At 41.9% G+C, this 13,412-nt stretch overlaps 1 protein-coding gene and 1 long non-coding RNA gene across 3 annotated transcripts in view; one reads left to right on the forward strand and one right to left on the reverse strand.

Annotated features, from left to right (window-relative positions):
* The window catches only part of LOC108351933 (uncharacterized), a 41,959-nt gene extending 32,185 nt beyond the window's left edge, over window positions 1-9,774 (reverse strand). For both annotated transcript variants that reach the window (XR_015629559.1, XR_015629558.1), the window contains exon 1: window positions 9,573-9,774. This is a non-coding gene — a long non-coding RNA (uncharacterized LOC108351933). The remainder of the gene's footprint in view (window positions 1-9,572) is intronic.
* Window positions 1-13,412, forward strand: part of Plcl1 (phospholipase C-like 1) — a 337,263-nt gene that overhangs the window by 202,272 nt on the left and 121,579 nt on the right.

Genomic DNA, 13,412 nt, shown 5'->3' on the forward strand with positions numbered 1-13,412 from the left:
ACTGTTTGCCACCTGCTGGTAGAGGAATAACTGTCAGCAGCGTTACTTTGTTGCCATATATATATATATATATATATTTGTTTATTCAAATACTTGTATGTATATTAGTACACTGTTGCTGTCTTCAGACACACCAGAAGAGGATATCAGATCTCATTACAGGTGGTTGTGAGCCACCATGTTTTGCTGGGAATTGAACTCAGGACCTCTGGAAGAGCAGTCTGTTTTCTTACCTGCTGTGCCATTCTCTAGCCCCTTAGTTGAGCTATGTTAACAACGGGCTTTTTGTATATAGTTTCTTGTGTCTGGAACTTATCATTCATTGACCTTAGATAGGAAGTGAATGTCTTATAGATAGCATAGAGTTAGGGCTTGTGTTTTTCTTGATCCTTCAGTAATCCATTAATAATATTTAATCCATTCTGTTTAAGGCAGTTACCAAGATGGGGAGAAACTCCTGCTGCCTGACATTGTTTTCTGTCTGCCTTGTGTCCCATTACTTTTCTTGTTATGACAGGGTTAGATTCTCATCTTATACTGCTTCTTTTATGTATATTCTATAAATGTCTTCATTGAAATTTCATTAAAGATATTAAATAACAATGATAATTCTTATTATTTAAAACTGGTAACAACTATAATAACACATATAAACTATTCCTTGACATCTCTCTTACCCCCTATGTTATGTAATGGATGGCACAGATGATCTCCTTTTATATTGCACAGTTATAATTAGTTTTCGTGTTTGCATTTTTGTAATGAGCTTTGAAATGCTTGGCTTGGCTGCTTACCGGAGATACAGGCATCTTTTTAACTGGTTTCTGGATTTCCCACTGAGGGATCTGCCCTGTTTGTCAGGGAAGGATACAAGGATACTTTGGGCATTCTATTCTACCATCCTTCTGCCTCCACTCCTGCTCTTACAGAGGACTGTGCTATGACGGTTAGTTCTGTGACCCTGTCTTATGGTTGTGAACACTTTATCAAGATGGGCCTTTTCTCTCTCAAGGCTTACTTCATGGTGGAATCCTTTAATTGTCATCTGGGATTCACTTTTTGGGCGAGTCTTCGTACACGACTCTAACCAAGTCTGATCTCTGTAGCACGATGACTGACTAGACCTGTGCTGGGAGTTGGCTTGCTCTCTCAGTCAGCCAGCTTAATTGAAAGTCTTAGGAAAATGTGGGCAAGCCTTCCACAGGTGGCCTGCATTTAAGGCAAACATGAATGGTGATTAGACCATAGATAAGTAGGTAGAGAAGCTGTGAGGACATGTGTGAGATTCATCATTGTTCAGTGGCAGCCCACAGCACAGCTGGGTATGAAGCCCACAAAGGGTTTACCTTATCAGCTTTATAGAGCTGGAGCAAATTAAAGCAGTATTTTATATGAGCATTAAACTTTTTCTTCCCAGTATGCACACGAGGGAATTTGGAATGGCAGATTATGATGCCTTGGTGTAAGTAGTTCTCACTTCTCTTCTGTTATATGTGGTCAGGTGAGCGTGAAGCTGTAATGCCACACTCTGCTCTCCTCCTGACTATAGTACTTGCTTTTAATTCTTCTTCCCTGTTTTAATCCATCCCACTTCCTAGTGGGACTAGGTAAAAGAGCATAGAACATTCCTGGAAACGAACCTCAGTGTGTTCTTTACAGAGATAATTTGTTATCCTTTCAGCTTCTGGGAAAGCTGTATTGTAGTCTACACCTGAGCACAGGCTTTAGCTGGTGCACTGTTTAGCTGAGGCAGGCAACTTTCAGTTTGAAAGAAAGAGACTTAAGCTTCAAACACATGGGACATCTGAGGGTAGAACTATAGTAGTATATTAGGTAAGAGCTTAATTCTGAAACTTCCAAGTGTATGGGGGAAAACCCATGAGGCCTCAGCCCTACACAAGGAACCACAGGCAACTGAGTAAAGCTGGTGGTGAGGTGAACCTCCTCAGGGAAGGGCACACCAATTGGTTTTCCAGTGACAAATGGTCAGCCCTGAAAGCATACATACAAGTAGCATTGTATACTGGGTTCAGCAGGTTATACTTAGGAGTGTGAGTGAGTGTGTGTGTGTGTGTGTGTGTGTGTGTGTGTGAATAGCAATTGATGAAAATGAAGTCATAATTTGGGCAAGGAAGGGTATATATAAAGGTTTGGAGGGAAGAAATGGAAGGTAGAAATGTTGTAATTAAAATACAGTCTCAGAGGAGATCAATTCTGGTTCAAGTGTCAGGCTACCTAAGTTCAAGTACCGAGTTCTTTTACTCTCCATGTGCCCTTCTTTGGCCAGGTTTCTCCTATAACCATCATTTTCCTCTTCTGCGACATGAACACAGTGGTAGGGATTGTGTTTCCAGTTCCGTGGACTTCTCCTTGTGAAGGAATGCTGGCACACGTTGTATGGCTGTGGTAGTAGGCATTGGGTCTTTTTCACCTTTGTCATAGGTGCACCCGTATTTTGGTGCTCTTTTACGATGTGGAGCAGCTTCTGATGAACAGTAATTGAATGGTAATTGATGCTGGTTTTGTGATGAAGAATGAGGAGAGCATCCACAAGCAGGCCCTACACTTTCCCCAAGTGCAATGTTTGTTGGAAATGAACAATGCATGGCTTAGGTCGAATGCTCACCTTTGTAAATAACCCACTCAATACAAACAGCAACCCATGGCAGTTGCTTTTGTGGTCCTTGGTCTCTGGGGGGAGAACAGAGGTGTTTTTCCTGGCTGTTTTGAAATCTCGACAGGATAAGTGGTTCCCTTTTCCTCCATGTCCACAGTGAGTTTTGAGCCCTGTTCTCTTACGTGTAACAGGAAAGTTATTCTCGTTGCTTTCTGATATGGTCTCTGAACCCATTTATCCAAATGCTTCCAAACTTACCATCTGCTTTACTCTTGGCATGCACCTTCAGAGGTTCCGAAGAAAATCAAAGGAGAGTTCTGATTCTCATCCCACTAAAAATAAACTGATTTCCTTCCAGCCGATTTAATCTGAAGCTTGGGCTTGGAGGGATTATGGGCCTCTGACTCCTGGCGCTCTGGCGCTCGCTCTCTCTCTCTCTCTCTCTCTCTCTCTCTCTCCCTCTCTTCCTCCCTTCTCCCCCCCAACTTGTCTGTCTCTCTCTCTCCCTCTCTTCCTCCCTTCTCCCCCCCCAACTTGTCTGTCTCTCTCTCTCCCTCTCTTCCTCCCTTCTCCCCCCCCAACTTGTCTCTCTCTCTCTCTCTCCCTCTCTTCCTCCCTTCTCCCCCCCCAACTTGTCTCATTTGTCTTGTTCTTTCTGGAGAACACATAGAGAAGTTAAAAGCAACTAAAGGCAGGGTGCATGTGAGGTGTCATTGGGAGGAATGTTATGAGAACAGATGTGGAAGTCACGTGTTTCTTACTGAGTCCTCCCCCCGCCCCCATCATCTCATAAATATACTCGAACAGACAGCAGGGTATTCTGTCCTAAATTTAGTCGTTTTATAATAAATATTATTGGCTGTGGTTACCCTTATGTAACATCTGTGAAGCTAATGACTATTACAAAAACTCCCATGGACTGTGTTTCTTGGTATAGAAATAGTTTATTCATTTAACTGACATTTGTAAAGTGAACCAGGTGCTGTTTTGAATGTTAATGGTTTCTAAAGCTACGTATACCTAATGGGAGAGATGCTCAATTCCAAAATAACAAGTGAGTAAATGCATATTTACTCGGGCTAGGACAAAGAGGGCATCTCTGGTGGTGACAATCAGCCTATACTCAGCAGTGTACAGTGCTCGGGCCTCCTGCATGGGCTGCCACTCATGCTTAAAACAGCGAAGCCCCAACTGAGAGCACATCCAAAAGTGCTGTGTATCGTAGTGATGCCCACAATGATGTGTGTGCACAGTTGTGTGCATGTGTGTATGCATGTGTGTGTGTGTGTGTGTGTGTAAATGCATGTGATTTTCACTGAACTTATTTTACAATTCCATGAGCAGATCTTTTACAAATCATGATGGATTGTAAGCAGTAAGAAAAATACCTTGTCTTTTAAATGTGTTATAGTTAGACTTGTAGATTATTTAAAGCATCCTTAAGTGTTGCTATTCCTTAGATCATGTAAAATAGAGACTCTGATGTGGGGGGCGGGGTCAAGGAGGATGAGCAGCTCTGGCTGGCAGCAATGCCTTTGAAGTTCTGACTGATCAATGCAGTCTTTCATTTCTAGGGTCAAGGTGGTAGCAGCCAATTAGTATGAGAGCAGGCTGCAGGAAGAGCAGAAGATCCTTAGACCCACTCCACTTGTGCTGTTCACAAAAAGCAACCTGGTTTTGTGTGAGAAAATGACTTCCTTCCAACTTAAAAGCACAGACAGTGAGCTTCCTTAGACACTCTGTCTTTGGTCCTGTGTGGTCTCCTCTCTTCTAAGAAGTCCATGTGCCAGCTGCCGCGTTCTGGGCAGCCATACAGAGACTGTAGCCTTATCCTTGAAGTGGTGCCTGTGGTAACTGGTAGTTCTGAATTCAAGTCCAGGCCATGACTCTTTAACTGTTGACCAGACTGAGTTAGCTCAACTCCCATGATTTACATCTAGATTCCTTCACTCTGAATTCAGTTCCTCTCGAAGGTCTGTATGGGAGTTGATAAGATAGCGACATTGCCCATTGGAGAGAGCCTGGCACGCAGGTGGTTCTGCAGCCTCAGCTTCTGAAAGCACTGATGTTTACAAACCTGTGGGCCAGCCTCTTCTTTGGTGGCTTCTTTTGAAAGTCTTATTTTTCTAGGCTTGGCGAGAGACTTGAAGGCAAGACCCATTTCAAAGAGGTGTTTCTGTTCCACTTCACTGTGATGAACCTCAGAACCTTTACCTTGTCAGTGTTTCTTAAAATGAGGGACCTGGGAGGACATGAAGATATGTTTTTCTTCTGGCAACTTGAACAATGCGTATTTAGCACATGCCTAAAAAACGGTGTGAGCACGCCTCATTAAATCCGGGAGGGGCAGGGGATGGGCCGGCCGACACCTTGGATTCTGGCCAAATTTAAACAGCTGCCTCCTGAAAAGGCCCAGAATTATTTTAGTATCCAAACTGTACTAAAAAGCAGAGCACTTGTTTATGTTGAAGTACTGAAGTAGGTCTAGCTTGGCTGTGTGTAGTGCTGTTCCTTTGGGTCCCTAAATCTGCGGAGGCTGTATTAAATCCTGTGACAGACTGCTTCCTGTCCTTTACTTACCTACCATAAGAGAGGAATCATGACTGGGAAGATGCCTCGCTTGCAAACATTGCTATACCACTGTGAGGGCTGGAGTCTGATGCCTCAAAGCTCACAAAAAGGTCAGGTGGTACTACTTTAATCCCAGAATTGAGAATGCAATTCTCAATTTGAGACAAATGGGTGCCAGGAGCTCTCTAGCAAGTTAATCTAGCCACATCTGCCACCCACAAGTAGGTGAAAGACTCTTGTCTCAAAGCACCAGGTAGATGGCTCATTTGGACTTCAACCTTTCACTTTCATATGTAGGTACATGGGCAACTCATACCCAACATGCACCCACATGAACATGTGCCTGTGTGTGCGCACACACACGCATGCACACACACACACACACACGCACACGCACACGCACACGCACACGCACACACACACGCACACTGAAATAGAATATAAAGGAACCAAAGTAGCATCTTCTACATGGTAATCAATGAAAGAGCAGGGGAGGGGCTGGCTTTCTTTCTATATCTTTTTTTTTTTCTTTTCTTTTTTTTTTTTTTTTCGGAGCTGGGGACCGAACCCAGGGCCTTGCGCTTGCTAGGCAAGCGCTCTACCACTGAGCTAAATCCCCAACCCCTTCTTTCTATATCTTTGCACAATCCTAAGAGTTCTAAGCCAATATTTAGCCTTCTCCTAATATAACTAAGATTTGAACTAGGTCTATAGTTGCACTAATGATATTTGACTTATTGATTTTCCAGTCTAAAGACTTTTGTTTCTGACAATGTTATTCCTAATGCATTGTGAATAATGCTGTTGTTCAGAAAGCTAACTTCTGTTCTGAGAAATTCTAATGCAAAGCATATTTTTAGAAGCTTATAAGCACTCCCCGAGTAACAATGGGAAAATATCCAGTGGTAACCATTTGTTCACATGTGTGCTAAATGCTGCTGTGGACTGCATTTCAAAGACAAGCATGAGTCTGTCTTTGCTTTGAGACACTTCAATTACCTGTTAAATGGAAACTTTATTTCCTAAACATTTACTAAGGAGATAAAATGGTTCATATTTATATTAAAATATCTCTTTTATGTCCTAGGTAAATAAATTTTCATAATTAGCTTAATGGTATTACTTATAGTGGCTTTAACATAACTCCTAATGATAGTACTATAGCTGTAAGACCACTAAATAAGTTTTTAAGATTTCATGTGTATGTGTGAGTATATGCCATGTATTATTGAATGCCCTTTAGGGCCAGAAGAGGGTATTGGGTATCTTGTGACTGGAGTTATAAGTAGTTGTTGAGAATGTGGATGCTGGGAACTGAACCTCCATCATCTGGAAAAGCAGAAAGTAGCTTGGCACCTGAGCAATCTCTCCAGTCCAAGGTGTGTGTGTGTGTGTGTGTGTGTGTGTGTGTGTGTACAAGTATATGTACATGTGTGTAGGCATGTGTGTTTGTATGTGTATGTGTGTGTACATGTGTGTTTTCATGTGCATGTGTGTGTATACATGTGTGTGGACATGTGTATATGTACATGTGTGTAGGCATGTGTGTTTGTATGTGCATGTGTGTGTGAGAGGTACTGGTGATGAGCCTAGGGCCTTGCACATGCGAGGCAAATGCTTTCCTAGCTAATCCCTGATCCCCAGCTCCTTTGTAGTTATTTGTCCTTTGGCTAACATTTGATGTTTTAAATTCGACTTGATGTTTAGTTAGATTAATTTGTTTCAGGTTTTTAAAATTTTACTTCAGGGATTATTTTAGTTTTTTTCTTTTTAATAACCTGAAACTCGATATAGTTCAAAATTGAAACTAAAACTCAGAATATATTTGGAGAATTCATTCCTGTCCACCTTCTATCCTATTTTAAAATCTCTGTAACTAGGAAGACTTCTGATGGAGGGACAGGGACAATAACCCAGATGCAAAGCCTCTGACCCCCTACTTATCCTGCTTACAGGATGTGCAGGGGTAAAGATGGGACATCAATCATGGGAGTGGCCAACCAATGACTGGTCCAGCTCGAGATCTATGCCATGAAAGGAGCCCACCTCTGACATTGTTAATGATCTTCTGCTACACAGGAAACTAGGATAACTGTCATCAGCCCATAGGGACTCGCAGAGACTGAATGGTCAACTAACACGAGACTGCCCTAGGCTCTCTGCACATATGGAACAGCTGTGTAGCCTGGTCTTCATGTGTGACTCCCAACAGTGGGAGCAGGGGCTGCCTCTGACTCTGTTGCCTGCCTTTGGGACACTTTCCTCCTACTGGGCTGCCTCATCTATCCTCAATAGGAGAAGATGCACCTAGTCTTACTGCAACTTGATATGTTAAAGCTGGTTGAGCTCGGGAGGCCTCCCCTTTTCTGAAGAGAAAGGGAGAAGTGGATAGGGAGAAGGGAAGTGGGAGGGAAGGACCAGAAAGAGAGGAAGGAAGGGAGAACTGCGCTCTGGATGTAAATTAAATAGATGAATTATCTAATAAAATTTTTTAAAATATATTTTATTTTGTTGGGTTTTTGAAAGAATAAGCCAATATGTTAAATAAGCATATTAATATTCATGTCTATGCTTATTCTTGATGTTTTATGTAAATGTAAACTCTGAACACATTATTTTAGACTTTTCTCATGTAATTGCAGATTCAAAAAATCACTCTCTTTTATTAGCTGTGCTGTGACTGTGCTCTCTGGTTATTTAATATTGCATTCATTAGATGCAGATAGCTTGTCATATTGGACTGTAGATAGTGTTCTCCATGTGGGAAGGGACACAGACTGGGAACTGGGCTCCATCTGTATCTTCTTGGTTGCTGCTGCACTTCCTCACCACAGACTAATCCATAAGACAAAAACAGTTCTCTGAGTATGAATCTCACCTTTGTAATTAGGGCCCAGTTCTGAGAAACAGTGACATTCCACACTTCTGATTCAGTGTGGTTGCAGGGTCCTGTCATGATAAGGAAATGCTGGAGTTAACTTAGAAAGGAGAAAGGTTTTTGGCTCCCACTTGTTGGAGATTCTAGTCCATGATTGGTTGCCTTGAGCTGTTGGTGTTAAAGCAATGGGTCATGGTAAGGAATGTATGGCCTGATGACATCATGTTCTTCATCACTAGGGAACAAAAGTAAGAGGAAGAGGATGGGGTGGTGTCTCACTGTGCTATTTGGAGGCAGGCCTTCAGTGAGCCCAACTCATGAAGGTTCTTCTACACCCCAGCAACATCACCCTGAGCACCAAACTTTGAAACATGGGTTTTTACAGGGACTTTGAAGACAAAACATTATAGCAGTGGCCTATACTGCCCTTCATTCCCCATATCCTAGATCACCTGAGAAAGTTCTTTTGTAAACATTAAGAACCCAGAATGTGAGTGTTTAGGAAGTGGAGATGATCCCATCTGTTCTGAAAATTATATTTTAGTTTGCAATGGAATTATTTGTTGTTTCTTTTTGGTCACAAGTTTGCCATTTGAGAGGCTTTTAAAGGACATTTATTTTTAAATCCCCGAACACTGAAGTTGTAGAAAGGCCATCAAGTGGTGCATATACTGGTTTCATGGCCTTGTGTACTGTTTGCCACTGAAAAATGTATACATGTTAAACCACATTTTATACTACATGTTAGTGTATACAAATATACCAGTCATTAAAAATGCTAAAAGAGTAAAATGAATATTAGTGAATTCTGTGTAATTCAAATATCTAAATGATACTCAGTAATGATAGTAGTAAATCACTTCTACTGGCCTAATTTTAACAATTTTAATGTGTTCATGTAAAATGTAAATGTTCAGGAAATCTGGAAGAAGAGAGTAATTGGCAACAATTATTAGAGAACATAAAGTTAAAAGTAAAAGAAATTATACCCACAAATGTGAAATGCATAGAGATACACATTAACAGAAAACCACTAACTACTATATCCAGTGTAAACCCCCCAGCTTCATTATGACTTGACTTTTAAGAAGAAAGTCATTATCTTAGTTACCGTTTTGTTGTTGTGAAGAGACACTACGACCAAGGCAACTCTAATAAAGGATAGCATTTGACTGGGGCTCACTCACAGTTCGGAGCTTCAGTTCATTATCTTCGTGGCAGGAGCATGGTGGCTCACAGGCAGTCCTGCTGGGGGCGAAGCTGAGAGTTCTACATCCAGACCCACAGACTGGAGGCAGGGACACAGGGAATGCCTTGAGCTTTTGAGACCCCAAAGCCCACCTCCAGTGACACACTTCCTCTAACAGGACCATACCTTCTAATAGTGTCACTCTCCAGTAACCAAGCATTGAGCCTTTGTATGGTGGCCATTCTTATTGAAACCACCACAGTCATCTTGGAGGTCATGCGTACTTTCAGTAGAAATGATGGTTATGCTGCACCTACCTTCCTGAATGGCTGTCCTGGGTGAACGAGTGTCGCGCGCCCAATGTCCCGCCAGCAAGAACGACGCGCGGCAACAGGATTCTTCTGCGAGCAAGCCTTTACTGTGTTACAGCTCTTCTTAGTGTTACAGCTCTTCTCAGTGTTACAGCTCTTCTTAGTGTTACAGCTCTTCTCAGTGTTACAACTCTTCTGAACAGGGACCCCGAGCAGCAAAATCGCTCGGCTTATATAGACAACAGTATGCTAATTATCTCTCAGGGATTGGTGGGGCTTGGATCACCCCACTACTTGTCCTCCAGGGATTGGCGGAGAATGAATCACCTCATTAGCATATTAACGGTCAACTAACACCTGGTGCATAAACCGCACATGTGCAGTACCGCTGTTCACCACTAGAGGGAGCCCTAGCAAGGGGACAAGCCTGCACATGCGCAGTAAGTCGTTTATATCCAGACAAGGCTGGATGTCGGCGCCATCTTTGTTTCGCTGCGCCGCTCTCTACAAATGAGCTCTGGTTCCAGGTGGCAGTTTCTTAGTGTTAGGGCTCTTGCAATCAAAATCCCCACAGGGAGAATTAATCTGCTTTCAACTGAACAGGATGAAAGAATATTTACCTTTTCCTGATAATTCCTACTGAGTTGTTTTTCCTTCCTGACAAGTGTAAAACTAATCTTTCATTTGAGATGGGAAGGGAGGAGAGACATCTTCAAGGTTTTGCTATGACGACTTTCTTGTGACTCCGTCATTGTTGACCTTTCTCTGCCCAAGGACAACTGCCTTCTTTCTTACCAGGCTCTCCAGGATTTGATGTTGAGGGCAATTACAAAAGCAAATTTATACAATGTGATTTAGTTTGGGCTTCTCTTCTCGCTTTTTACAGAACTTACTTTTTAAGAATAATGAGAAGAGATTTCAAACAAATACATCATGATCCCCAAACATTCTAAAATTGAATATAATACATTCAGCTATGCCGAATAAATGAATGGCCACACAAGTGGATGACGATTCTTCACTTGGTATATGAACAGCTCATCGAGAAAAGAGTGATCAGGTTGACTTCATTATTCAGTGGGCTCATGATCTTCATGAGTGTTCCAGAACTATCTGAACTTTTTGATGCTAAGGCAAAGAATAACACATTTTTAGAAGGACTTTTATGAAGACTTTCTTCTGGGCGGTGGTAGGTGCTAAGCTTCTCTAGTGGCTCTATAACCTAATCAGTTTTGGAATACCTAATTGCTTCCTTCTAGACATATTTACACCCAACACTTGAGTATCAGATTTATTTATTTTTTTCTGCCATATCAAACTCATTAAACATAACTGTTTTGGAGAGTGTCCTAGTTGGCTTTTCTGTTGCTGTAATAAACACCATGAACAACAACAAAACAACAACAACAACAACAACAACAACAACAACAACAACAACCTTGGAGAGGAGAAGGTTTTTATTTCAGCTCACATTTTCACATTACAGTCCATTATTTAGGAGTGTCAGTGGAAGGAGCTCAAGCAGAAACCATGGAGAAACGCTACTAAGTGACTGGCTCGGCTACCTCTCTTATATAGCCCACCCCACCTCCTGGGAATAGTACCTCACCCAGTGGGCTGGGCATCCCTACAGTCCTTGTCAGTCAACAGAGCCTCTCGTAGATATGGCCACATAAGCTTGGGCACGGGTCTGATGTAGGCAAGTTTTCTATTGAGGTTTGTACTTCTCCTGAGGTCACTATAGTTTGTGTCTACTTGATTATAAAAACTAACCAGGCCAGAGAGTGACACAAGAAAATTTTAATGTCATCTTGACAACCACTTAAAAATTAAAACCAAACTTTATATATGAAAATATAATTTACTTATTTAAAAATATGTTGGGGTTTGGTCTGTTGCTATGCATTGTAATGCTAAATTCTGTACCCATGAGTGACTTCTCGAATTTGCAGGCTTTATTTGTACAAACTTTGTTTCTTAATTTAAAACTATTGGTTAATAAAATTGGCTATAGCTAATTACTGAAAGGATTAGAGGTACCTGGGCTTTGAGTTATCTAGTTGGGAGTGGAGAAAGCGAGAGAGAGAGAGGAGGGAGAGAGAGAGAGAAAGAGAGGGAGAGAGGGAGAGAGAGAGAGAGAGAGAGAGAGAGAGAGAGAGAGAGAGAGAGACCAGGAGGAGAAAGAGAAAGAACAAGGAAAGAAGAGAAGCCACCACAAGGTGAGATGGACCATGAGCACATGGCCAGAAGAAACAAGAAATATTTGGGGTACACTTCTGGGTAGGTAGCCGGGCCAGGGGTTATTCCCCAGTAACTGTTAAGGTCAAATAAAATGACCATAGTCTGAGTCTCATTTACTTGTGAACTAGTTGGGAATAAACTTAAATTAGTTTTGTTACAATATTGTAACATGGTATTTTTGTTAATTCTTAGAGAAATTCATTCATGATATAGTGTATTTTGGTCATAATCACCACTCATTCCTTCTTATAGATCTATGGGCAGGATCTATGACCCAGCTTCCATTTCCTCTTTGTGTCTCTTTTTTAAATCAGTGGTGAGTCCTGATCGTGCTGCTCATAGACTTCATGATGTGGACACCCAATGTAGCACTCATTTATAACTAGACCCTTTCCTCTGCCTCATTGTTTGAAGTTGTAGTTTTTCTGTAGTAGGAATAAGATTTGCATTGTTTGGGTCTAACTTGCCGCAGTGACAGGAGGTTTTGTGTACTGTTATCTCTACCTATGAGGAGTTGCCAGAGTACAGGGCAAAGCAATTAGACAGATGACAGTCTGTTATGTTATAGCTTATAGCTGAGCTTGAAACCACCAGCTCAAGTACAGGCTGGTGGAGCCTCTAAGACACTGATGGAGAGGCAGAGTCCTTCCACAGATGCTCCCTTTTTCCTTGTTGCGAAACTATAAACAGGGAGTGTGTATGCGGAGCTGTGTTTGTGTGTTTTTATTTATTTTTGAGAGTTTCATACAACATATTTTGATCATATTCACTCCCCTTACCTGGTTCTTCCCAGAGTTTCCCCTCTTCTATGGATACCCAACTTCTCTCTCTTAAAAAAAGAACTCAATGAACTTAACCTTGTGACTGCTCCTGGGCCTAGGAACTGCCCTGGAGTGTGGCTGTTTCTTTGCTCTATTGAAGAAAATGAATTTCCCTCAACCAGCAGCGATAAAATGTCAATAGACCTTTGGGTCCTGCCCACTTTCCATTCTTCCTGAGAGGATTTTGTGTGTCTTGAGCTTATACAGGTCTTATGTGTGCTGACAGGGTCACTGTATGCATATGTGCATCTGCTATGCCTACTATGCCAAGAAGACTGTTTCCTTGCACTATCTACCACCTCGGGCTCCTCCAATCTTTCTGTTCCTCTTCCCCACAGAGCTCTGAGCCTCGAGGGAGTGGTATGCTATAGACATTCCATTTAGGGCCGAGCATTCCAAACTCTCTTATTCTGTGCATATTGACCAGCTTATGGCCCATAAGGGAAAATCTATTACTATTATTCTGCCAAATGAACATGAAGTGAAATGACTCCTTATGACATTCCTATAGCCATAGATCAGTCTATTGCCCTCACCAGAGAAGCTGCTCCTTGTAGTTGATGAGAATTAACACAGAGACTGACAATATTCTGTCACCCCACACTCTCACATCCCTGGGGTACTGATAAGTAAAAGTTTCTCTTCAATTTTGGAGAAGGAAGATGAAGTTTAGAAAGCAGAGAAAGTAGTCATGGGGTTTTTAATAGCCATTCCCTCTTTGAATGGACTTTATGTGGCTACTGAATTTGTACCCACTCTCACTGTCTACAAGCTATACTATGGT

This window comes from Rattus norvegicus, chromosome 9, assembly GCF_021556685.1.
Source record: "Rattus norvegicus strain SHRSP/BbbUtx chromosome 9, alternate assembly SHRSP_T2T, whole genome shotgun sequence".
Classification (NCBI taxonomy): Eukaryota; Metazoa; Chordata; class Mammalia; order Rodentia; family Muridae; genus Rattus; species Rattus norvegicus.